We start from the raw sequence: 26,946 nt of genomic DNA, 5'->3' as shown, positions 1-26,946 counted from the left end.
TAGAGGTATTCCCTTAATAAACAGGTGTCTTACAAATTTAATGCCATGAGAGCCATGGTTTCCAGCATATGGTTTTATTTTTAATTAATGGGTTCATCAAATGTAAGGGGATACAAATTGAGATGCTTTAGAAATATAAGGTAGTAAATATGTTCTAAGATAAATGATAGTAATATTAATACTGGTTATAGATCTGTTGTATTTTTTGGTGTATGGGCAATCTGTTAGGATGTGGGGGGAAACCGTCGCTATCTCAAAATGAAGCCAATTTGGTGGATTCACCAAGGTGGGTAAAATCCAAAGCTGAGCCTGACTTGACACAAACACTATATGGTACTTTTTAAAATCAGGAAGACCCACTCCACCATCTTTTCGGGGGTAATTTAAGTTTATATGCTAAAATTCTATGCTTTTTCTTCCCCTAAAATAAAGAATGTATGAGTCAAGAGATTTAAAGAATGTAGCAGGAAGGGAAACAGGAAGCATGTATAGCAAATAAAATACAATTGGAGCAATTGGCATTTTAATAGATTCCAACCTACCCCACCAGGACAAAAATAAGGGACCATGAGCTAGTAAGGTCTTTGACTTTAGTGAGTATGTTTGTGGTGTTTTGTTTTATAGTGTCTTTAATAGATGGGGTTATTATGATACCAAGCTATTTAATCCCCTTGGGACACCATTTAATTCCTAGATTTGAGCAGTGGTGTCTATTACAGTATATATTCAGTAATGGTAATTCTGATTTTTCAATATTGAGTTTATAACCGGAAGCTAACAAGAATTGCATGATGGTGCTAAGTAGGTGATGTTTACAAGAGTCTGTAACATGTAATAAGAGTAAGACATCATCTGCATAGGCAGCCGTTTTTACATGGATATGACCATGTTGAATTCCAACAATGCTTTAATTTTGTCTAATTGCTTCTAAAAAAGGTTCTATAGCCAGAATAAAAAGAGGGGATAGTGGGCATCCCTGGCGGGTTCTTCTACTAACTGAAAAATAGGGGGATATATGTCCGTGTATAAAAACTGCTGTTTTAGGGTTGGAATAGAATACATTTACAATTGAGATAAAGAAATCTGGAAGACAATGCCATTGAAGAGCTTTGAACATGAAATCCCACTCACCCTATCAAAAGTTTTCTCATCATCGAGTGCTATAGCAGCATAAGGATTTGTTGATGTTTTAATTGTGTTGATGATATTCTTAAAGAGTCTGATATTGGCTGAGGATAATCTGCTTTTGACATATCCTACCTGGTCATTTTTGATGAGGTTCGGGAGGAAGGGGTTTAATCTATTTGCTAATATTTTTGCCAAGATTCTGCACACTGTATTGATTAAAGAGATATGTCTGTAATTTTTGACTAATTTGGGATCTTTATTTGGTTTAGGAAAGACTATTAACATTGCTTCCGGGAAAGGGCCCTTGTCTTTTTCATTAGAGATAAAAAAGGGATAGAGTTCATGAAGTTTCGGGATTAATATCTCCTTAAAGTGGGCAAATAAATCTATTGGGAATCCATCAGGTCCTGGGGCTTTTCCTTTTTTGAGATTTTTTATAGCATGGTAGATTTCATTAATTTGTAGGGGTGCATTTACAGTTTGGGAATCTATTGTGATATATGAATCTCAATGTATATTTAAAGTTAGTGGCACAAGTACTGTTAGGTAGTGATTCTGAGGAGTATCATTTTTGATAAAATGTGGAAAAGGATTGAAGAAGATCTTCATCTTTGAGAACTCTACTTCCACTTTCATCTTTTATAACCATGATTTTGGGTTTATCCTTTTTAAGTTTGAGGTAAGAAGCAAATGATTTACTTGACCTATTGGACAGTTGATACAGTTTTGATTTTTACTTTAACAGATTAGCACAGGAGAAGTGTGTAATCAAATTATTGTATTGGATTTTTAGTTTAGTAATTCATGTAAGAATTGAGCTGGTATTGGTACGAATGTATTACATTTCTAAGCGTTTAATTGTTTTAAGAATGTCATCGGATTCTTTACGTTTTTTCTTTTTTTGAGCTACAAAGGAAATCATTTGGCCCCATAAATAGAGCTTTATAGCAATCCAATTATTATCGATGGAGGTATCGTTCAGTTTTTCAGCAAAATAGTTGGTGTGTTGTTTTTGAATAAATTCATTGAAATCGTTATCTTTTAGAAGGGTAGTGTTAAATCGCCATCTCTTCTGTTGATACCCACTATGTGAATAAGATAATTGAACATGGACAGACAGAATAATGGGTTCTATCATAACATTTAACAGTCTATTAGTCACAGATTGGGATATAAAAATATAGTCAATTCTTGAAAAAGAGTTGTGTGGTGGGGAATAAAAAGTATATTCCATATCTGTTGGATGAACTAGACATCAGGCATCAATAAGGCCTAACTCCAATATAAAATTGATGAATTGCACATGAGTTAGTATTCTTAAAGCGAGCATTCAAGTTTTTTTTTTTATTTTATATCAAGAAGAGGGTCAATAATATCATTATAATCTCTACTATGAGGTTAGTTGGACATGTTTTAAGTATGTGGTTTCTTAATAGAGTCCAGAAAGTGAGGTCAGCATTGGTAGGACCATATAAATTTAAGATGGAATATTCGACTGAGTCAATAAGGAGCTTGATCAGAGCCCACCTGCCCACATCATCTGACTCTTTCGATATAACTTTACATTGGAGATGTTTACCGATGAGGGTAATAACCCCATTTTTCTTCCCAATGCTCCATTTGCGTAGATTTGCCCTACCCATAATCATTTCAGTTTGGCAGCTTCTAGTTGAGAGGTGGGATTCTTGTATACAAGATATGGCCGGTTTTGTCCTATTAAGATGGGAAAGCATTTTTTGGCTCATGATTGGGTTGTGAAGGCCTTTAACGTTGCATGAAGTTATGTTAAGTGGCAGGGCATTTAAAGATTATACATTAACATAAAGCCATAATTAATAAAGTATGGAACACGTAAGGGAGGGAGACTAGCAATATATATATAAATGTATAGCTAGCTAGAGGCATTGGTAACATGAAGCAGAAGGGGGGAAGAAACATATGCAAAGGGGGATGACAAACAAAAAGAACATGGAATTTTTCAGCTTCCATTCAAATGAACAAGTATATAATCAAGTATTGGCTAACCGGAAACAGCCTCTCCATTCCATGTTCGCAAAAGGTCAGTATGTGGAAGGGGTGGAGAACCAGATACAGACGGGTTCACCCTCTGCCTCATTTCGGTGATAAGATAGAGTTGATAAGAAGTTGGTGCATATATTAACTTTAGATATTTGTTGGTTTAGTGGTGTCCATCTCAACTCTTCTGTGCCTTTTGAATGAAGCTTCTGAAGTCTCCTGGATTTTGAAAGGTATATGAGTGTCCAATTGGATTAACCTTTAGGGAAGGTGGGTGGATGATCCCATATGTGCCGTTTAGTTGCCTCAAAACTGGTCTAAACGCTAGTAGAGCTTTTCTTCTATCTGCTGTGGCATTGGACACGTCTTGTGAAAATAATATTTTTGTACCTTCCCATAGGAGTAGTTTCTTTTCTTTTGCCTTGTCCATGATGAGGAGAACATGCATATAATCGAGCACTGCAAATATTACAGTTCTCAGAGAATTCCTAGGAGGGGATTTTGGTCCAACACGATGGGCTCTCTGGATATTAAGCTGCATGGATGTTGGAAGATCCAAAAGTAGAGGGAGCATGTAGTATAACAACTTGGTAGGATTGTCCTTTTCAATATTTTCCAGAAGGCCCACAATTTGAATGTTGTTCCACCTGTTTCTATTTTCTAAATTATCTGCTTCTTTCTGTAGAGACGTAACCACATTCTCAAGTTGCATCACTTTTCCTGCCACATCTTCTGAGTTGCTGACTCTTCTCTCAATTTCATCTATCCCTGTTTCAAAAGAGGACCACTTGTCATCCAGCACTTGTAGTTTGGCCGTAGTAGCTTCCATGAAAGAAATAAGTGATTTGATTTCATCCAGACTGGATCCTGTAAATCCTCTTTAGACGTAGGGGAGTCCCTTTTTTGCCTTTTGGGGGCATTGCTATTGGATGCTGATGGCAGATCCTTAGAAAGTGCTTTTTTTGAGGTCATGCTGAGGTCCGTTGGTATCTTGTCAAATATAATCAAAGCTCCTCACTTGTACTTAATACATGCAGTAGACCACACTTGCTTAAGTATATGGATTTCTGTTGCTGTGGGGGACGATACGTTTCAGTATTTAGCCCTGAGGTTAATAGGCTACTTGAAGACTAATATACAACCTTTTCTGTGAGGAAATATCCATACTGCCCTAATGGTTAAGTGCCATCATTTAGTATTCCCTTTGTAGAGATCAAGACATTTTTTTTTTTTTATAACTTTGTTTATTTTAAATCAAGGCAGAATGATAAATACAGACATTATATGCAAGGGTTATCTCAGCAAGTTGACCCCCAGTCTTTAGACCCCCCAGTGTCTTCTCTCTCTATTCTCCTCCCTGGATTATCAGTCCCACAAGCTCTGCGAGCGGGCTCCTCCCGCCCGGGCGGTCCGGCCGGAGTCTCAGCGGTCAGGAGTCTTCCTCCGGGCTCGCCTGGTTCGTCAAGGAGATCAAGACATTTTTATATTGACTAGTATTTTTATTCAAAATATTTGTAGAAGCCAACACAGTAAACTATCTTTTTAGAAGCCACAGTTTTCTATATAAATGCAGAGGAAAAATGCAATAAAAACAACTTATCCTTTACTTTAAATGCTGTTAAAGAGATAAAGGCCTGTATGCAGCTCTAAAACTATATATTAGTATTAAAAATATATGTTTTGTTGGGTAAACACAATTGGTGTGTTAAAACGTGTTGCTGTAACTTGAAAGTGTGTCTGTGCCTTTAAACCCGAGGTTGCCTGTGTTGTAGGGTAAATGTTTTCCGTCACGTTCACCGGAGTTAACAGTGCGTGTCAGCCGCCCGTCTGACTAGATGCGTCGGCCTGCCTTGCAACGTGACCTCCCTGCTCCAGGCTGCACCCTCAGAGGTGTGCTGTTGAAAAAGGAGTGCCAATCCAAACTCTGTTTGCTCGAACTATGCTGGCACCTTCAGTGTCTTCACCCTCAGCATCACCAGGTGGGTAGTTTAAGTTAATTTTAAGGCATAATGGGCACCAAAAAAGATAAGTGTATGTAATCGCCGAGACGGGAGCCGGAGATCAGGCGTACTAAGCCATGCCCCCCCACAGTAACCATTTGTAATCCTATCCTAAAGGAGCGAACCTTGTCCTTGGAGCAACTAAAGATCTATTTTTCTATTTGCTGAAAGGGTTCCTGGTACTAGATAGGAACTTTGCTTGCTGTGATAATATCTCTCAGTAAGAAGTAAGAGTACCTTTTTGTCTGCTCAGTGTGTGGGTTTCACTAACTTAATCACCGCTTGTTGAGCCACTTCTCCAAATTCGTATACATCTGGAATGTGTTTAGCATGAAGACAGCCAACCACATCATCGAAAATAAGTATCACGATCCCGTTCCCATAATAGTCTCCCTTTAGCTTCTGGGTGCATGCACACCACCCAGTTCCGTTTTACAGTTTGCAGTGTTGCTAGGCTCTCCTTGAAGGCAGCGAGACTCTGGAAGATGCAAACTGTCTCTGGAGCTGCAGAAGTTCTGGCCAAGAAAGAGCAGGCATGGATTGTTGCTTCGGCTCTCACCGGTATCACAGTTGGAAGGCAGTTGGCAGTGGACACAGAACTCTCATGTAGGTAACCGGCATTGCGGATGGAATGGCAATAAAACATGGCAAGCTTTCATATTATAATGCTATTCTTTACATACCTAAGCAGTGCCCGCTATGCATGTTCCTGGCGGTAAGAGCATCCCTTTACGCACTCACATACACAAGCACTCTTCCAGTAAAGGCACAAGGCTTTTGTCCACGTCGCCTCCCCATGGAGCACTGGTTACTTTCTGTGTAGGTTTCTCCTTCCTGACAGGCTGATGTGTAGGAGGTATTTGTTGCACATAAATGGTCGCACTTGTGCAAAGTAAGTTATGCCCTGCATAATTATCAGAATTAATTGACTTGCTATGGATTATACTCGCAACCAGAATCAAGTTTATGATATAATATTGCATTTATAACTATCCTGTATACAAGTGTTTCCAGGCGCCAGTTTGGGAAGATGACCTATCTCCAGTGTTTGTTTCTATTTTAGAGACAATTGTATAAAGTAAAATCTGTTTTTTCAAAATAATGAATAATTGAATCACTCAGTTTCTTGGGCAAATAACACTTCATTAATACAATTAAGTTTCATGCTATAAAATATTTGGATTAGAAGTGTAAGGAACGCATGGTGGCAATAGTAAGACAGACACAATTGACCACAGTTCAAGGGTGTTTATTGAACTTTTACAGGGGTGTGATAAACACCGATCTAACCCTAAATCCAAAGATGGGAGCATGCTACGACATCAAATAATAAAGAAGGCAGTCCTATTGGAATCTTGTCAAAATAAAAGGGCCTGTACTAAAAAACCTATTGGCAATCCTTACTACTAATTTGCAAATAGAGTGGGGTAAAGTTCATGAAAAAGAAAGAAGTGTTCACAAAATGATAAGTCAGGATGATTGGTCCGTTGGCCTCCCTTCCCCACGTTTTCAGCACAGGGCAAGACGGTTCACTCGGGCAAAACACATGCTCTGCCTGCTGCGGCACAGGGATACAGTTCAATCTTCACAGTTCAGGACCTTATGGGTCGAAGCCTCTTGCAAGTCTCTTGACTCAAAAGGGCCTGCTGTGCAAAAATAACACGCAAACATCATTTTCCTTTCACATGTATTCAAGTTGGGTGTTCACCCTGGATCCCCCTCTTATGGGATCAGATCCCTTTCACAACAAGTGTCAAAGAATTATTTCTCTGGTGGCTCATGGTTCACCCTGGATCATCCTCCTCGTCCAAAAGACATTCCCCAGGTATCTCGTAGAGGGTAGCTCAGTGCTGTTATGCCACCCATGTTTTGAGAGGATTATAGCTTACAAGTGGACCAAGTCATCCCATGTACCGGATTTGTCAGACCCTGAAATTGTGTACTTGTGTTAACTGCGAGTTGTGTTTTTGCGACTGGTTTCTTCTTTGACCGGTCTTCCTGGCTCATCAACTCCAGCTGCTTCAGACCTTTCATTTGCTTCAGACCTTTCATTTGCTTCAGACCTTTCATTTGCTTCAGACCTTTCATATTCCTTTGGCTCTTCCTAATGCCTCAGAACTTTTCAGTCATTCTTGGTGACTGCTGTTGGATCTCCCTTTTTGTTTTTTGGTAACCCGAACTTGATACAGACTGGGTTCTGCTTGACTTGGGCACATTATCACTGGTACATTTTCCATTGGCTCCTTTCATGTACCTTGCATTAGTTTCTTCCTGCATACTGTTCGTGTCAGGCTCATTCGGATGTTATTCTTTTCCCTCTGGTTGGGAACGGCTTATCTGGTCTATACACTGCCTCTTTCCCTTAAATACATGCCTGATCATTTCTGGTCCCAACATACTCCAGGTACAGTGTTGTCAGCAGGCGGCAGGAGGAAGGTTGGTGCATGTTTTTTCTCCCACTACTCCAAACAATCAAACAAAAGTCCTCATTAAACCACTTATATGCATGTAATACAGGTCTCATACATGCATATCTTCAAGTCAATTCTAATTCCTAATTCTTTTTTTAAAACATTTAAATCATGTATTTTAATTTTAATCTAAAGTAGTTCATAATTTATACATGTTTGCTGCTTGGTATGGATGTGAGAAACGGCAACAAAAAACCAAGAGGCAGAGGTCGTGGAAAATCGACGGGCCAAAGAGGAGGAAAAAACAAGGAGGGGTAACAAGCTCAGATGCCGGAGACGAGGACAAGATGGCATGGAAGACCCGCTCTGGAACCAAAACATTAGAGCGACTAATATGGAGCAACAAGATGTCAATTATCAACCTCTCCTCTTATCCTCTATCAAATGACCACTTGAAAGTATTAAAACTTGGTCTCAACTTCTGCCCTTCAAGTCATTATAACTACGCTGAAACTCACATAGACTTTGACAAATACATGCGAAAAGTCAGGCTTAAATAGTTTTTCGCAGTGAATCCGTCCAAGCAACCCGCTCAGGAAACATTAGAAGGGTACACTCCGGTGACAATTGAGGACATGGACACATTTGGAAATCTTATAAGCCTGGGATCAGAATGTGCAGCATCTGATGACATTAGAGATCTAGACTGGAAATCTATGAATATATATACAGATTGGCCAGGCACCAGTGAACTTGGGTGCTAATCCAGGTTCAACCCCATGTTCAGTCCGGGAGGACACATAGAAGCATTCCAGGATCTTGTGACCAATTATCTGAAAAAAAATCAGGAAGATCAAAGATAATTTCCATGGGAATCTCACTTGTCAGGACCAGAACATTTTGAAACATCTTAGTACCTTGCCAAATTGCATCATTAAGCCTTCAGACAAGGGGACCAACATTGTTGTGATGAAGCGCATGGATTACATCAAGGAGGAGGCAAGACAACTTACCGATCATTCCTGCTATGCCAAATTGGAAGAAGATCCTACTGCAGGCAGGTATGAATATGAAAGTTTTTGACTTGGTTAACATATATATAATTATAAAGGGTTACTCGAGGAAGACATGTGCAAATATTTACATCCGAAGTTCCCAGTGATGCCCACCATCTACTTTTTGCCAAAAGTGCACAAGAGCATGAGGAAACAGCCGGGACGACCCATTGTCACACTCTGTGGCGCCCTGTACGAGAATACCTCCAAATTTGTAGATGAGACTTTGGTGTCCTTTGTGACTACACTTCCATCTTATTTAAGAGACACCAAAAACTTGTGGAACAAAATTGTTGGCATCACTTGGGAATCCACATACCTGCTCGCCCCCTTAGATGTGGTATCCCTTTATACCTTTGTTAAACACACTGATGGACTGCAGGCGTGTGAATATTTTCTCCACACACGGTCTACGAATTTTCTATCACACAGCAAAATGATATTGGACATGATCCATCTTTGTCTGACAAACAACTGCTTCCTGTTCAACAAAGAGTTTTATGTACAGCTGCATGGCACACTATATTTGCCCCTTTTTCCGCCAACTTGTTTATGGGCTGGTGGGAAAAGTTTGTAGTTTGGCGAACAGAGAACAGTTGCTACACAGCCAAAATAGCACTCTGGCTTCGGTATATAGATGATTTATTCATCATTTGGGACGGAACAAGTTCTGAATGGCTGGACTTTGTCCAGAAATTAAACACTAATGAATTAAATCTTCATTTCACAGAGAGCCACAACAAGACTGCTATCGTCTATTTCGATATCCTTGTTAGTGTGGCTCAGGATGAACTTGTGACAGAACTATATAGGAAGCCTACAAGTTCAAATATACCGCTGCACGCCAAGAGCAATCCTCCCACTGCCCTTAAATGGAGTATACCTTATGGCGAATTCATTCGCATTAGGAGGAACTGTTCAAAGTTGGAGACATTTGATGCAGAATGTGCATGCATGGCCTTAAAATTGAAACTACATGAATATCCCAAAAAGATATTGGAACAAACATATCATAAGGCTAGGGACCATGATCGTTCCTCATTGCTAATAGCTAAAGTTTTGCCATCCCCAGATACTAGTAATAGTGAGGCTCGACTCATTCTCACTTATGGCAAGGCTTCCAAGTATATACAGCAGATCATGCAGAAATATTGGCATGTTCTACAGCTAGACGAACATATGGGAGGGATCTTGGGAGACGGGATGAACATTACATTTTGACGATCAACCTCCCTTAAAGACAACCTGGTCTCTAGTTTTATGAGCTCCTTGACCTCATCCACTGGCCCCATTTGGCTGAAAACACCAACTGCAGGCTTTTACAAGTGCAGGAAATGCAAGGCCTGCCAATATGCCAGAAACATTTTGAATTACCAACACCCCATTTTGGCCAGGAAGGTCTTCATAACATCACGTATCACTTGTGACAGAGTACGTGGTTTACGTGCTCGTTTCTCCCTGTGACAAATGGTATGTTGGGAGCACCATAGGAAGGTTGAAGTTTCGTATGCTCCAGCATATCCGAGCCATTAAACATGTTGATCGAACGTACCCCATGGCAGTGCACTTAAAACAAGTGCATGATGGAAAGTTGGATGGCTTTGCATGTTTTGGCATACACACAATAGCCAAACACCCTAGGGGTGGCAACAGAGAACTGGCACTTAGACAATTGGAAACTAAATGTATCCTGGATCTAGAAACTAAAAAACCAAAAGGCCACAATTTAGATGAAGAACTCTACAGTTTTCTAGGCACCTAGTATTGGTGGACCTGATTAGTATTCATTATTTTTATATTTCATTTTTTGTAATGTAGATGTTCTGGAATCCCATGATATGTATTTTGAAGTCAGACATTCCTCATCCATACTTCGGCTACATCTAGGACACATTGTTTGAGGCATTGTCTAATGAAAGTTCTCACATATGACGTTTCCATCTTGCACTGTATGAAGATTTTGATATTGTATTGATGCATTAGCTGTCCTCTCCACTATCTTTTCTCTCTTCTTTCTCTCTCCGGATCTTTAGTCTTTATTTTGCTTGTGGTAGTGAAGGTTTGCCAGTGCTGGTTGGTTGGTTTGTTTTTGCATTATTTATGTACAGGGGACACCCTTTGGTCTATATCTCAGGTTGGTGTATTGTAATTATCTCATTCTGAAACATCTGTGGTACCCCTCCTACATTTTTGGGATATTATTTTGAATAGCTTTTTAGAATGTGAGATTTTTTTCTTGTATGCAAGTTTCTAATTTTGCTCGACTATGAGTTTTTACAGGTTTAGTACATTAGGATACTTCTAACAGTCTCTTCTTTTTTTTAAATGATCATTCCATCAGATTTTTTAATATTGGCGGGCTTCTCTATATGAATCATACATTAATATTCTGCCTAAGTACGGTACATTTTAACACCTATGTTTTTTAGGACAGGGCACTTAGCACTTTAGTGTAAGGATGATATATGTATGTGAAATTTTAGTAGATTAGAGATTTTATTGTACCACTACATTATTTTACATCCTATCCTTTTCAGGACTAGTTGCTTGAGTTTGCATCAAATGAATACAGTTTATAATTTTTTTGCTGTTTTTGCACAAAGTCGCAATGTTTACTACTGAAGCTAGCAAGCACTAAGCACATTAACTATCTGGAAACACTGAATTGGCAATAATGAATTCCAGTCAGACGCTGCTTTGCATATTTGCACATGTCAGATTGTTTGCAGTGAAATTTTTTCACCGGCACTATACACTTTATGCAATCTTAGGTCCTTGGACATTTTTATACAAACATAGCTAGCAACTTTGCCATGTGTATACGAATTATGGCCAAGCTTGTGTGAAGCAATTGTGCTAGCCGCATTATCAGACGGGACTGGGTAGCATTACATACGCACATATTATCTTTAAACACATAGAGATGTATTAAAGTGTTGTGGCTGAGTCATATGTTTAATTATGCTAAACGCATACTGTTAACGCATGCTGCATATTAAGCGGTTATCAACCGTGGGAAACTTTTTGCAGTAAGTATATATTTTTTCCATTTGAAGATATCATTTAATTTTCCCATATTCTCTGTGTAAAGTGAATTGTCACAAATGCAATATAATGTGTTTTGAACATTTTTTACAGATTTTAGCAACTCTGTTTGTTCGCTATGACACATGTAACAATGTCTGCCTCTTTTGATTCCAATAAGCACTCAGCTTTAGATAGAGACACACTATCTTGAGTCAAGACCATAGAGACTGTTTTGGTATTTAAAGTCACCTTTATTATGTTTACACTCCTAACGTGATTAAGCGGTGTGAGCACCGCGAAACGCGTTGTTTCTTGCTTTTTTCGTTGTCATGCTGACTAACTAAACAAAGGGATGTGTTAGTCTGGACTTGCTCTGGTGTTCCTGCCTCTTTGTAGAAAGTCATCCCGGCTTTTTCTGCTGTTTTTGGGAGTGCATCCCATTTACTTTTTCTGCTTCCATTCCGGACCAGGTTTTTGTCTTGTATATATATTTCTGAGGCTTGTGGAATCTGCTTAGATCACATGCTGTGCATAGGCCGACAACTAGTGGAAGCTGCGGAGTATTACAGTTTGTTTTTCGAAACTCGAAAATGGGCATCGACACAGGGCGTGCCAGTAATACTATCCCTAGTGCGACGTCCACTGTACCCATGATCCCTCACGCGTGTAGGACCCTCAGATTGTTTTTTTCCGCTATACTTGTCGGAAGCATTTCGCAGAGTTCCCTTGGCTTTAGCCAAATTATCAATATTTATCATAAAACTTCCCTGTTTCTCCCACACTACGCCAAAGATTGCTGGTGATTTGAGATTCAGGAAAGCAGCCGTCGAGACTACCTGACAGACTTTGGGCCTCGGAAGGCCTCTGGCCTCGGATCAGGCCTTGGAAGGCTTCTGGCCTCAGCCCTGTTCAAGTAGGGAGAGTGGGGTTGGTCATACACTTGTTTCCTAGATATACCTGCCCGCTGCCAATTAGTGACATATGGAGAGTACTCCCTTTTAAATTCTGCCCAAAGTGTAACAGGAAGTTTCCCTGGGTAGACCAGCACAATACATGTAACCTGTGTCTACCACGAGACCATCCCGAGGATACCCGTAGAGCTTGTAAGCTCTTCAAGCCCAAAACACTCAAGGACCGTTCGACGAAGCGCTGGGCACACTACGCCAGGCAGCTAGAGGCCATGGACGCCGACGGCGAGGGCACAGGGGTGACTTCAGACACCCACGCGCTAGCCCCCGACCTCGGAGGACTGACCGGCGGTTCAGTTATGGGGACAACACCCGGCAGCAAGTGCGCAACACACACCACTTCCACCAAGCACATTAGCCCCAGTCGAGATTCGACATGCATGTCGAGCGATCCGCAACAGAAGGCACCTAGAGAGCGGTCCGCTGATGCGATGTCCTCTGGGCGTTCCCGGTCACGTTCGCCTCATGACAAGGAACAACCGTCCACGGTTGGTAAGGGTGCCACACTACTGAAAGTCATTGAGGCCCGATCGTCAGAAGACAAATCCAACCTCTTCCCTCAAGTAGCACGTTCGACGTCTACTTCCGAGATTCAACGCCCTGTTTCCAAGTCTCTCGAATCTCGTACTACCACCTCTGAATCTCGGCGCCAGGCGCTGAAACCCTCAGAAGACCCTAAAGGTTCAGGAAAACACTCCTAGTTATGGGAAGAGTGCAAAACAACATAAGAAAACCTCAGAACACCAGATCCAGAAGGAAAAACACAAGCACCCCAAATCTTTAGAAAAATCCAAGGGCCCTGACCCTGTCACTAGGCCAAAAATTGTCCCTCCCACTCCTCAGGATATGAGCATGGATGAGGAACCACAGCAGGAAAGGGTTATTCCCAGTTCCAAGGAATGCAACTCGGAGGACATTGATAGAGTAATGAGGAGAATGTCCTTTTTTGTAGATTTCTACGAAAAGGGCCCTAATTATTTCCTGAGCTATCAGAACACGCCAGCTACCTCTGCCCCTTCGGGATCCAAGGACTTTCAACCCCCTTACTAAAAGGCTCCGTTCTGAGACTCCAGCGCAGGCATGTGTTTCAGACCCCTTAATAATTGAGCCCTACCATTCAGGAGCTTATGGTGAGGACTCAGAAACTCACATGTTGGATGACCAGACAGGGGCTGATTAGTATGGGGACGATGAGGACGAGGAAGAGGAAGATGAGGCACAAGCCTACAGTCTTGACTCCCCTATTCCGAAAGATCCCCCCAGTGAATGATTCACTGGTTGATAAACAACCATTACTTAATGAGGTACTAGCCAAAGCTGCATCCCAATTTCAAATAGACACACAGGGTGTCCAAGAAGACAGGGACTTTGTAGAAGAAATATTAGGAGACAGGAGCATTTAGCATCGCAGAAAACAACCCACGGGAGCCCGAGAGCCCCAAATGGGAAAGCAAATTTAGGCAGAACCTCTGCAGCATTTAGCATTTCCCATTTGGGGCTCTTGGGGGGGGGGGGGGCGTGGGGAGCCCTAGAGCCCCAAATGGGAAATCTGCTGTAGGCAGAAATACTGCGGCATGTAAACACAACGCGGTTGTGTTTGAAAACGCTGCATTATTTCTTTTTAAGTTTCTCAGGCTCCTCCGGATCGGAGGAGCCTGAGAAACTTAAAGAAAAACTGCAGCGTTTTCAAACACATTAGCGTTGTATTTATGTTTGCCGTCGCTTCAAAAGCTACCGCAAACATAAATACGTTTTTAAAGCTGCGGTTTTATTTCAAAATTTTCCGGGCTCCTCCAGCCCGGAAAACCTAGAAAGAAAATGCAGCTTGTGCTTATTTTAAAAAAATAAATAAATAGCACTTACCGAGATGCAGCTGCAACTTCTCTGCCTGTAGTCTCCGGTCTGCGTCCTCCGAGTCCCTAACCAATGAAGGAAAAGCCACCCAGTGGTAGCTTTTGTTTACTACAGCTGGCTGGTTTTTCCTTCATTAGTGCCGCAAAAGCCAGCACAGGCGGGCATCCATGTCACAAAATGGATGCGCCCATGTGCTTGCTTTTCCAATTTTTGAGAGCTTGAATTGCTCAGAATTTTACATAGGAACTTAAAAAAAAAAAGTGCGAGTTTATTTGTTTTATTATTGCCCATCTTTTTGGGCAATAACATTTTTTGGGTGAACCATTCCTTTAAAATCTTTTGGACAATTGTCAAATAAGCCCTCAGGTCAAAGGAGAAATAATAATTTTTCTCGCTTTCGCGGCCAAAACTCCCAAAGAGGCTCCAATTACTATCAGAACCAAGGAACCTCGAGGGGCAACAATCAGTCCCAGGCTACACAAGGTTACCCCAGAGGTCAGCGCAGGGGCCGCACTAGGGGTATAAGCAGCCCCGGTAGAGGTGGTACGCAATAAACAGTGACGTTGCGCTTTGGGTCCCTTCCCATGCATCCCCAGTAGGGGGGCGCATTTCCACCTTCACCCACGCATGGGAGGGGATCACTTCGGACAGATGGGTGCTCTCCACAGTGTACGCAGGATACTGTATAGAGCTACTAGAACGCCCCCACAACCATCCGCCAAGACAGAAAGTACACTCCTTGGAGCACCAGAGAATCCTCCTCGAGGAGATCGCAATTCTACTTGCAAAGGACGCAATAGAACTCGTCCCGGGCAACCAGGTAAACAAGGGTATTTATTCAACTTACTTCCTTGTGCCAAAGAAAGACTTGACAATGCGCCCAGTATTGGACTTACGGCCTGCCAACAAGTATGTCAAGCCCCAAAAATTTCGTATGACCACGCTACAAGAGGTAATCCCCCTCCTAAAAAAGGGGGATTACATGGCAACCTTGGATATGAAAGATGCTTATTTTCATATTTCCATGTTCCCAGCGCACAGAAAGTACTTGCGCTTCAAGGTAGATAGTCGCCACTACCAATTCAAGGTACTGCCCTTCGGGATAGCTTCAGCACCAAGGGTATTCACCAAGGTACTGGCGGTGGCGGCTGCACACCTACGCATGGAGGCAATCCCAGTGTACCCTTATCTGGACGACTGGCTCATAACGGGAGAAACCCCAGGAATTTGCAGGACAAACATTCAAAGGACTATCAACCTCCTCCACGAATAAGGCTTCTCAATCAACGAGAAGAAGTCAAGCCTGGTGCCAAGCACCTCAAAACAATTCCTAGGAGCAATCCTGTATACCCAGGAGGGGTTGACCTTTCCTTCTGAAAAAAGAATTCGGAATATAATACTGCAAATTCCGTATTATCAGTCCGGTCAACAAATAACGGTACGCAAAGCAATGCGTTTACTGGGCATGATGGCGTCATGCATTTGCCTGGTCCCCCACGCGCGCCTGCGCATGCGTCCGATGCAGGAATGGTTGGCGAAACAGTGGTCTCAGGCAAGTGATCAGTGGGACGATCTAGTGGTCGTTTCGCCAACACTGGTACAAAGCCTTCACTGGTGGACAAGAGAGAATCTCGCAAAGGGGAAACCCTTTTACGCTCCCGAAGTACAGGCAGTAGTCACTACAGATGCATGTCTGACAGGGTGGGGAGCTCACCATCTCCACCACACAGCTCAGGGTCTCTGGTCTCACTCAGTGGCCAAGAACCACATCAACCTGCTAGAGCTTCTGGCAGTATTCAGAGCGCTTCAGGCGTTCGAGCCCCATCTACTAAACCTGTCAGTGCAAATCCGGACGGACAGCAGTACAGCCATGTTCTACCTGAACAAGCAAGGAGGGACTCGCTCGCCAAATCTGTCCAAGCTTGCCCAGAAAATCTGGATATGGGCACTCAGACGGAACATCTTCCTGTCATCACAACATGTTCCAGGGGAGCTCAATTCCCTAGCGGATGCTCTGAGCAGAGACTCCCTCCCAGAGGAACACGAATGGGTTCTTCACAGAGAGGTCGTAGAAGATCTCTTCTCTCAGTGGGGTTTCCCCACTATAGACTTATTCGCCACAAGCGAAAACAAACAATGGCCAGGATTTGCATCCAGGTTCCCCCAACCAGACTCCCAGGGGAACGCCCTGTGGATGAACTGGTCAGGGATGTTTGCGTATGCTTTTCCACCAACTCCTCTCATCAGGAAAGTGGTGAACAAGATGAACAGGGAATCGATGACGCTCGTCCTAGTTGCTCCCATGTGGGCAAGACAACCGTGGTTCCCACACCTACGCAGGATGGTGGTGTGCGAGCCCATCAAACTTCCAGCCTGGTACAACCTACTCTCCCAGCACCCAGGTCAAACAGTGCACCAGCAACCCAATTCAATGAACCTGGCAGCATGGCTCCTGAGGTCATAGAGTTTGGACACCTCAAATTGCCACAGAGGTGTATGGACATTCTAAAGGAATCTAGGAAGCCAAACACAAGGCACTGTTACTTTGACAATTGGAAGAGGTTTGTCATCTGGTGTCGGAGTAGACAAATCAACCCAGTTGGTTGCACTCCTTCCACTATTGTTACATACATGCTCCATCTGCTGGATGCAGGATTGGTTTTTAACTCACTGAAAGTACACCTGGCAGCTCTCTCGGCTTACACCACTTCCCATAGCAAAGTCTCGTGGTGGAAAGTACCAGTAGTTAAAGCCTTCATGGAAGGAGTAAAGAGACTTCACCCTCCTATTTCAAACCCACCGCCAGGGTGGGACCTTAATGTGGTGCTAGCCAAGCTCATGGGCCCCCCTTTCGAACCCATGCATAAAAGCAGTCTCAAACACCTGACTTATAAAACGGCCTTCTTAGTAGCTATTACTTCTATAAGAAGGGTCAGTGAAATTCAGGCTCTGTCAGTGCAGGATCCCTTCTTTACTATCCATAAAGACAAACTGGTTTTACGCACACACCCTAGGTTCTCACCTAAATTTATATCAAAATTCCATGTAAACCAGTCCATCGAGCTTCCGGCTTTCTTCCAGAACCCGCAAAGCTCGGCTGAGGTGAAACTACACACCCTAGATGTGCGTAGGGCGGTCCTCTACTATGTAAATAAAACACGACCGCTAAGGAAAACAGATCAACTGTTTGTCTCCGTAGCTACAGTCAGAGAGGGGGATCGCGTCTCTAAAGGAGCCATCTCGAAGTGGATTATTAACTGTATCCAGCTGTGTTACTCACTCTCTGAAAAGACTCTGCCTTTTACGCCAAGGGCCCACTCTACTAGAGGCATTGGGGCCACTCTGGCTTTCATTGCAAATGTTCCCCTCGACACCATTTGCAAAGCAGCTACTTGGAGCTCTATTCACACTTTTACTCAGCATTACTGCATTGACACCCATTCCAAGACAGATACACAAGTGGGACAAGCGGTTCTAAGACATTTATTTGCTCATGACCCTTCTCACATCCCACCTCCTTCTTCTGGTACTGCTCGCTAATCTATGCACAGTATGTGATCTAAGCAGATTCCACAAGCCTCAGAAGGGATACATTACTCACCGTAATCGTATTTCTGATGCTTTTATCTGCTTAGATTCACATGCGACCCACCCTTCCTCCCCTCCGAGAGAAGGCGCATGATTGCTTGTAGTCTTACCTTTCTGTCCATCTGCTTGGATTATCTGTACTCAAGCTACTCCTCATGCTACCTCATGTCAGAAAAAATACAATCTGAGGATCCTAGACGCGTGAGGGATCTTGGGTACAGTGGACGTCACACTAGGGATAGTATTACTGGCACGCCTTGTGTCGACGCCCATTTTCGAGTTTCGAAAAAACAAACTGTAATACTCCGCAGATTCCACTAGATGTCGGCCTATGCACAGCATGTGAATCTAAGCAGATACAAGCATCAGAAATACGATTACGGTGAGTAATGTATCATATATATATATATATATTTAAAGGTAGCTTCCACCCATAGTAATATAGATCGCCTCAAAGACTCATCATGTTACATACAAAACAAACAACACTCCTAACAATTTAAACACATGATGTAAACAGAAAAATCCAAGACCAATATTTCATTTAGCATAGCAATCCTATTTACTTAAGATTTGCGTGAACATTTCAATTTATCATATATGTTCTTTTTTATGCTATTAATCCACCAAGTTAAGACATTTTCAAAATTCTAATGATTTCCTTTATCATGCTAGCTTACGTTTCTGCTTTGCAGGCCAATTGATTCTATGGCTAAGCCTTCCTCACAGTGAATCACTGCTTCTGAATGGTGCATTCTATTTCACAGATAGACCTATAATGTAATATGAACATATTGCTTTACAATATATATAGGTATTGCACATAAATCTTAAATTGTACCCAGGAATAAGTGCACATACCATTTTGCTTAGATGAAAACTAGAAGTACTACCTTTACACCCTTTTATTTTCTTTCACTATTTTTAGCAATTCAAGCTGACCAGCCCAGAACACGTCTCGTGTGGCCAGAACACAGCACACTGAAATGAGAACCAATTCATTTTTATAACGTACTTCTTACAGATCGACAAGATTGGTCAATTCTAACTGTCTGGTAATACCAAGATTCAAACTTGCCAAAATTGGCGGCATTAGTTTCCCTGTAATAGCTGCTAAACTGTGGAATGCCTTGCCACATAACCTGAGAATAGACCAACCCTTCTCACATTTTAGAAGGAACTTTATCAACCACATCAACGCTAATAATCAGTAGTTACCCAGATCCTTTTGTATCTCTAGTCTGACGGAACGGTACATACGCATTATCAAAAGCCGTTTAACACCAACATTGGTACTTTGGTACATGACTTATACATAAATCCGCAAACCTCCTTTGCATCCTGTATTTTGTTATCCTGAACCTGCGCCTATACCGGCATCTGTGTAATTTTGTAAATTGTAGATCTATGAACCTCTGTATATTTTGTAATATGGTAATCTCTAATTCTTGTATTTCTGTAACATTGTAAGCCTTGCATATTCTTTTTCTGCTGCGCCCAGTTACCCCTGGGTCTGGTGCGCATTACAAATAAATAAACAAGCAAACATACTAATCTCCCAAAAATATATCTTACCATACTTAGGTCGCTTCTCTTCTTTGAACATTCCACCGATCTGGGCAGCTAAAAAGGTTTGGTCATTCAGGATAGAACACCAACCTATTTAATCTGTTCAGTACAGTGCTTTGTAAATCCGAGTTGAACCAAACTGTTCAATTCTCACCTGCATACTTCGACATTAGTCATAAACTGCGGCTCACGATAGGTGCCTCGCCTCCATTATCAGCGCCCGTTATGGCGCTCCCTCAAAAAGTAGCGATTATCCAGAACAGGACTGCAAAATTTGTCCTGCAATTCTTGTCCTTGTCCTCAAGCCCAGAGATCGTATCTCTCCAGCTCTGAAATCTCTTTGCTGGCTACCTTTTGCAGCAAGGATCAAGTTAAAGACCCTTTGCATCGTCCACAAGTATTTCTGGGGTCTGGGACAACAATGCTTCCAGCTCTCTCTTCCTAAACATCTCCCTTCTAGAGCTCTCTGCTCATTCAATATCATCCGCTCAACCAATATCATAATTTGTTTGGGTTTGGGTTTAGGGTAAAATGGCTCAAGAAGAGTCTGGCAGTTCGAGATTGTGTTGTTGATTTGAACCTGATTGAATTTTGAGTGGACTGATTTACCTCTGATGTTGAATCCTCTTTTGAGGTAAAGATTGGCATCTTAGTCAGGCAACCGCCTGACTTGGCTAAATACTAGTAACGTTTCGGCAGTTGTGTAATCTTTGAGAAGTATTTGAGGTAGTTGATAACGCATACAGGTTTGTCCTCTGATATCACTTTTACCTTTAGGAGTGAATTAAGTTTCACTGTGTGGGTAGCATGCCCTCTTATCCACGCATTTCAGTAATCTATACTGGTAAAAAAAGTGCATTTAGTCTATCAATAAAATGATTGGAATGAAACACTATAATCGTCTTTGTATATAGATTTGCTTCTTAATCTCTGGATTTGGCTGTATGGTAAGCTGTTCCATAACACTTTTGGGTGCTGACTTGAGTGTAGTAATATCGAATTCCAATCAGTGTCTTTGCGATAAAGGGAAGCCACTATTTTTCTGCCTGATGACTGTTAGGGAGAATTCTCTCTTTAGGCTGAATTTCCTAACCTAGTAAGTCCCCCAGCAGGTTTGCTGGATTTCTGGAGTTTGTTTTTTTTCTCCTGCCAAGAGTGAGACTCTCTTTCTCCCACTCTTGGACATGATTTATGGTGTTCGTTTGACTGTTAATGTGTTTTATGGGCTATGGGGTCCTTTACTCCATAGGATCTCGTGTGTTTTTACGATGTGTGTTACACAGCACCCTCCGTGCAGTAACACAGGGGTTTCATAGTGACACCCCACCATAGACTCCATACCTTGGGACTGACTACTCTCTCCCAGGGCATGTAAAGTCACCATTGGGTTTACTAGTCCCAAATTATTAACAAACCAGTACAAACCATCATATTGTGGACATACTGGTCGGGGCAATTCGATTGCCCCAGGGTCTGTTAGTCGAGAGGGCACGTCTCCGTCCCCCTGATCGAGTTTTGGCTGGTGGCAGTGGAAACTACTTTTTATATTCGACCCCGAATATTTCCCTATGGGATTTTCCCCATTGTTCGAGGCTACCAACTTTAATTATTTAATTCTCATAGCCTCGAACATACTGCCGGTTTATTTAATTAATATTAATTCACCGGTTGGTATTTTTTGCCAGGACTCAATTATAAAATGGCGTTTGTGTTCTCTTCTGTGACCCCAACCGAAGTCGAGCCCTTTGTTCCACTTTTTGGCGGGCTTCTCCACAGAAGCCTCCAAAAGTGGTGCCACTCTGTCTGGGTACCACAGGAGGTGTGGGAGGGGGTTTAGGCACCCTGGACTGAGTTACCTTGGTAACTCAAGTCGCACTCTTGTGTGATTGGCCGGCTCACCACTTAGCATGTTTGATTGACAGCTAGGCTGAGTGAATGGGGGTATGCTGCATAAAAGCAGGGCTTTGGGGACTGGAACTTCAGAAGTCGCCACAGGACCTGAGAATCCGACGAGGGAGAAGCTGAGCCGACCTACCACAACGACACCACCGGTGGAGCCCTGCGGAACCGACTCACCACTTCCCAACGACAGAGAAGATCTCCCGGCTGGAGAGGCTTCTTCCCCTGACTGGTGGGCACAACCAGTTTACCTTCTTTCTTCACACCCCAGACCGGTTTGTGGTCGAACTGCCCGTGCCAAGCACCCCGGCAGCCGAATAGCCACTCACCACTGAACCGCGAATCAACGGACCGCTCCTTGTACCCGAGAAACTCTGCGGCTGGTTTCTTCCCTGGCAGTGCAACAGACTCCTGTCTTCCTCCCCGACGAGATCCTCACTTCCCCCGGACGAAGCACTGACTTGCATCCGCTGCCAGGAACAACTGCCCCCGCTGGAGTGTTCTCACCACTTTAAGGTACCGTGTCCGCCAGGCCTCCCTTTCTAAAGATTGCTACAAGGTAATAATAACCCCTTAACCTTCTGGATTGGACTGGCCGCCTTCACCCTCTAACTGGTCCCTTCCTTTGGTCCAACTCCTTTTTGAACCGTTACAAGACTTTCGTGCACTGCAACCGTGTGACCTTGGACACATTTCGTTTGGATCCCCTTAAGCGGATCCGGCCTACTGACTCTGAATTCCTCGTGTTACTTTGCCTTCCTCCCTTGTTGTGTTCGTGAAAAAGTGTTGGGATCTGTTTCAATTTATTCTGTTTTTCTCTCCCTTTTAACACAAATTATTAGAGTGCCATCTGCGTTAAGCGCTCACTGCTGTCTGAAAATAAGTGGGGCTTTACTTAAGACTTGTCTAATATTCTTTTAAGGTAGTGTATATCTTTTAGTGACTGTGTTTTTGAATTGCTTACTATTAGTGCCTGTGTGTTTTTCTAGATGTGGTTTTAAATAATAATTATATCTCTCTTACACCAAGCCCTGCTCAGTGTTTACTTGTTCTATTGTGTTCTCTTGACCTATTGTGAATACTCTGTATACTGCCTAACTCTTCTTGAGGGAAGTCTGACGGCTCAGCCACAGCTACCAAGTGAATCTGTGTGGTACAGACTGCTCCCAAGTGGGTTTACTGCCAAACACCTGTAGTTCTAAATCTTTTGCAGTGGTCCCAGAGGGAACTGCACAGGTTTCTGCCTAACAATGACATCATCAGATCTAGGAATGGTAATCGGTGCTCGTCAAAATTCATGGTAAGATTTAGATTTGAATTTAACCAAATCAAAAGGCATCTATGGCAGATGATTAACCCTTCCGAATAAGACATCCTCAATGTACCTTTACAGCAGATGATATTGTCTTGGAAAGGATTGGCATTGAATATATTATTTTCCTCAAAGTTAGCCATATATATATGTTTGCTAGGATTGGGGCAACATCTGCACCAATAACAATTCTTTTCTTTCACCTGTAGAAACATCTTGTTTCCAAAGCTAAAATAGTTGTCACAAAAGGTTATCTCAAAAGGTTGCACTATAAACTCTGCCGGGACTGAATGAGGTACAGGACAGTCATTAAGCTTCTTAGTAATTAAATAAATGGCCTCCCTCTGTGGGATGTTGGTATATATGATTGTTGTCTCGGGTAACCAGTATATTTTCATTAACATTGAATTGCAAACCCTCAACCAGTTTTGATCACATCTATAGTATCATTCACAAAAATCTAGTCTGTTGGGCAATTGGTTGAAAGAACTTTGACAAATCCAGGTAGTTTGTCACCGCTTGGCAAGGGGGAGCCACCCCCTTTGGGACTAGCGGGGTGAGCCTGCTATGCTTAACGCCCCCAATCGCACAGGATAAGCGGGATCCCTCTGGAGGTGACTTCCCCTTAGGGGAAAGGTAAACCCGAGAGAGAGCCTAAAGTCATAATCCCATTTTTCTAGAGGCGAACATCTTTATGGGCTATGCAGGAACTAAAGTCTGTGAAAACCCATGCGGGCCAAGACGGAGCCCGGAGGAGGAACTGCACCCAAGCTGCCTCACCAAGCAATTGGGCAGCGGGAGTACGTGCTAATCACTGCAGAGTCCAGTTGCAGAGTGACGTAAGCAGCTCTTCGGCAAGACACTTGTCATAGCCCTACCAGGGAGCACCGCTCATCAAATACAGGTACGCAGTTTCTTCCGAGGACCAGAAGGCAGCCGGCAAGGACAGAGAAGGAAGCCACAGTGTGGAGAAGAAACAGAGAAGCCCCAGAGTAGGCAGAGAACCATAGAGAAGCCCCAGTGTGGGGGAAGAACCAAGGTACTGCGAGATACAGAGAGCAGCCCAGTGTGAGTGAAAGGACCCAGAGTCGGGACTGAGATGGAGAGAAGTCCTGCTGTGGGGAAAGAATCGAGGAGCCCTGAGTGGGAATTAAGCAACACGTAATCACGTCACATTAAGATAATCCATTATAAATTGGCAAATTTATAAAATACCGGTAACATTGAACTTTATAGAAGTTCTCTAATAACTATGTTGGAACTAATCATTTGTTAGGCTCATAATAATTTAATTAGGAAGACACAATGTAACTTGGCGCAATGTGACGTGATCACATAGAGTAATTGAAGGCTGCGATATGGTCACTGTTCATAATCTGTCAGTAAGTCTAGCTTTCCAGCAGACTTTCTCTGCAAGATGTTTAGCCAGTTTTTCAGGCGGTGTTGAGAAGCACATGATAATGTGCATACTGTAGCCATCCTAAAATGTCCTCCACTGGATTTGTTGTGATGTGCGTGATGGTGGCACTTCATGTATGTGTCACGTGACAGGTCGATGGTCTTTAACAGGCGAGCAGGGAGAGGGTTTTGCGCTCTCTGGCTCCACTGCTCGCCAATTTGAATTACTGAGGTAAGGATTATGAACGAGAATCTTTCCTAGAAAAAAAGTCAGTTTGTGGTATTGAACATCCTATCTATTGAAGGCTTTGTGCTATTTATTGCACTGACATGGAGGCTTATCTGGCTGAAATGTATTGAGGCACTCCATTGGTTTAGCAAGAGCATTTTTACATGAAGGTTTGGTGATTTTTAACTCTTTAACATCTGTTTTTCTGAGAATCCCGGGATTAAAAATAAATCTGATTCTTTAGTTTCAGGGCTCAATGTTTCTGCAGCATGGTGTTTTCCATGGATTTACATTTTCATGAATATTCCCAGTCGTCAGGCTGGGAATCCTCTGTAATATTAAAGCAGTTTCACCTTAAAGCTAAAACGACTTGTCCCTTCTATAGCCTATTGCTGTCACTTTGGGCATATACTGCCCCAGCCAATGGCATTCATCCTCCTGAGCTTCACCCCTGGTGGCCATCTTCAGATTATTACTGCACGTTTTCGTGTTGGGAATCCTTGTGTTTTGCTTCACGAAATATCAAAAACTGTTTTGCCTATTTTTGTGAGAAATCGTCTGTGTGTTCATCTTCAGTCTCGTTGTGACTATCGGCGGCAGGGACACGTTGCCGGACGAGATCTTTCCATCGTCCGATCTCTGGACTGTGGGTGGCTGCATGCCCTGGCTTGGGCTTTCTTCACACCATGGAGGATGCCACGAGAAAAAGCCTCTTCAAAGCCTGTGCAAATTGCCACCTGTAAAACATCTTTATTGAAGATCGGCACCTCAAGTGCATCTGCTGCTTACATCCCAACCACAGGGTAGTCAGCTGTCCATTGCCCAGGCCATAGAAGGTTAATGGCGTGGATGGAGGAAGGGGAAGGCCTCTAACTCTGCTTCCGTGTGCAGTCATGCCTTTTCCAGGGTCAGCAGGCCCAAAGAGCATGCTCCCTATGACAAGAGAGGCCAAGATCTTTTGAGGACACTTCCGAGGGGAAAATAACAAAAAAGGTTAAGTAATCTCAAGCTCCAACAATTTCTTTAACGGTCACTGTGGCAATGCAGCTCAGGTCTGAGCAACACTGGTCACCTTCCCCATCAACGGGTAGTCTGACATCAAGCTGCCACATTTTGTTTGCGAGAATATCGCTGGAGCCAGCCACCAAGGCTAAGACCTCATCGACATGGGACCCGTTAAGGGACTGGTCAGCGGCTTCACCGGCTAAAACCTCATTGTCGCCACAGACCACTACTTCGTCCACGAACATTAGCCTGAAGTCTGACTTTAATCATGTCAAGGGGCTCGTCTTCTACAGTCACCATTTCCACGGCAATGATATTTAGATCCTGCTTGAAGAGCCTGATTAGCTTGACAGCAATAGCTACCAGGAGCTACTCGTGGCTCTCCAGGCCAACGAATGCCGAACAAACACCACCTCCTGTGGTGGAAGAGGCAGCTCAGACAGACACCGTCAAGACCCAGGATACACAGGGAACTGATGTGTAAGATGACTATGCTCCCGCAGATGTGAAACCTCCTGACGTCTAGGTGCCCTCCATGCATTGTCCGCCAGACGAGATCGGGTTGTTTCATTCAATGATCCCACGGGCGACGAAGCTGTTCAACCTCATTTGTGCGGAGAAGAAAAAGGAAGGTTTCTTTTTCAAGCGGCGGGAGTCCTCCAAGAGGACTATTGTTTCAGTTCCACTTTTGGATGACTGTTGGGAAGATGGCCTGTTGATCATGAAGACCCCTGGCACGACCCCAGCGTTCGGAGAAGTAGTACCGGTTCCCGGACTCATCCCTGAAGTGCCTTAGATTTCAACCATCACCAGACTCTGTGGTCTCTGCTGCAGCTAGAAAAAGGTCCTATAACCCATCTTCCTCTTCTATGGTTCCTCCTGATCAGGAGGGTAAGACGTTGGATGCGACTGGGAAGCGCATAATCAGAATGGCAGCATCTACTATCAAGGCCGCCAACACCTTAGGCATTCTCTTGAGGTGTGTCAGAGCTTTGGTATAGGTTGGGCCCATCCTCGAAATTCCTTCTGGAGGACAAGAAGGCTAAGGCCGTAGGTTTGTTCCATGAGGAAGAGGTAGCCTCAGACCATGCGATTACAGACACAGCTGATTCAGGATTTTGGCAGATGGGCAATGAAGTGGCCCTTCTCTGGCAAGGTTAGCTCAAGGCTACCAACGTCCGCACAGATGTTCAGACAAAAGTGGTAGACATGCCATTGGACAACCTTTTCGGGAAGGCATTCGATGACCCCCTACATGCCATAAAAGCAGGCACTGAGACATGTTCATTGGGCACTCTCTGACAGAGGAGGCCTTCATTTCGCTCCTCTAAAGGGGAAAGTCTTGCGGTCTTCCAAAGGGTTCACCTCCCCTTTTTGCCTGCCCTCCTATTCATCCATCAGGAGGCATATAGGGGATGTTCCCATACCTACAGAAGTGGCCCAAAAAGCAGATGCCAAAGAAAGCCTGAGCCAGGTCCTGCACCCTT

At 43.2% G+C, this 26,946-nt stretch overlaps 1 protein-coding gene across 2 annotated transcripts in view; it reads left to right on the top strand.

The window, feature by feature from the left end:
- Positions 1 to 26,946, top strand: part of MON2 (MON2 homolog, regulator of endosome-to-Golgi trafficking) — a 1,155,350-nt gene that overhangs the window by 145,162 nt on the left and 983,242 nt on the right. The gene's annotated exons all lie outside the window — the stretch shown is intronic.

Source organism: Ambystoma mexicanum, chromosome 12 (genome assembly GCF_040938575.1).
Source record: "Ambystoma mexicanum isolate Mex_15411 chromosome 12, UKY_AmexF1_1, whole genome shotgun sequence".
Classification (NCBI taxonomy): domain Eukaryota; kingdom Metazoa; phylum Chordata; class Amphibia; order Caudata; family Ambystomatidae; genus Ambystoma; species Ambystoma mexicanum.
Note: the sequence above shows the minus strand (reverse complement) of the source record. Positions and strands in the feature narration are given on the sequence as shown.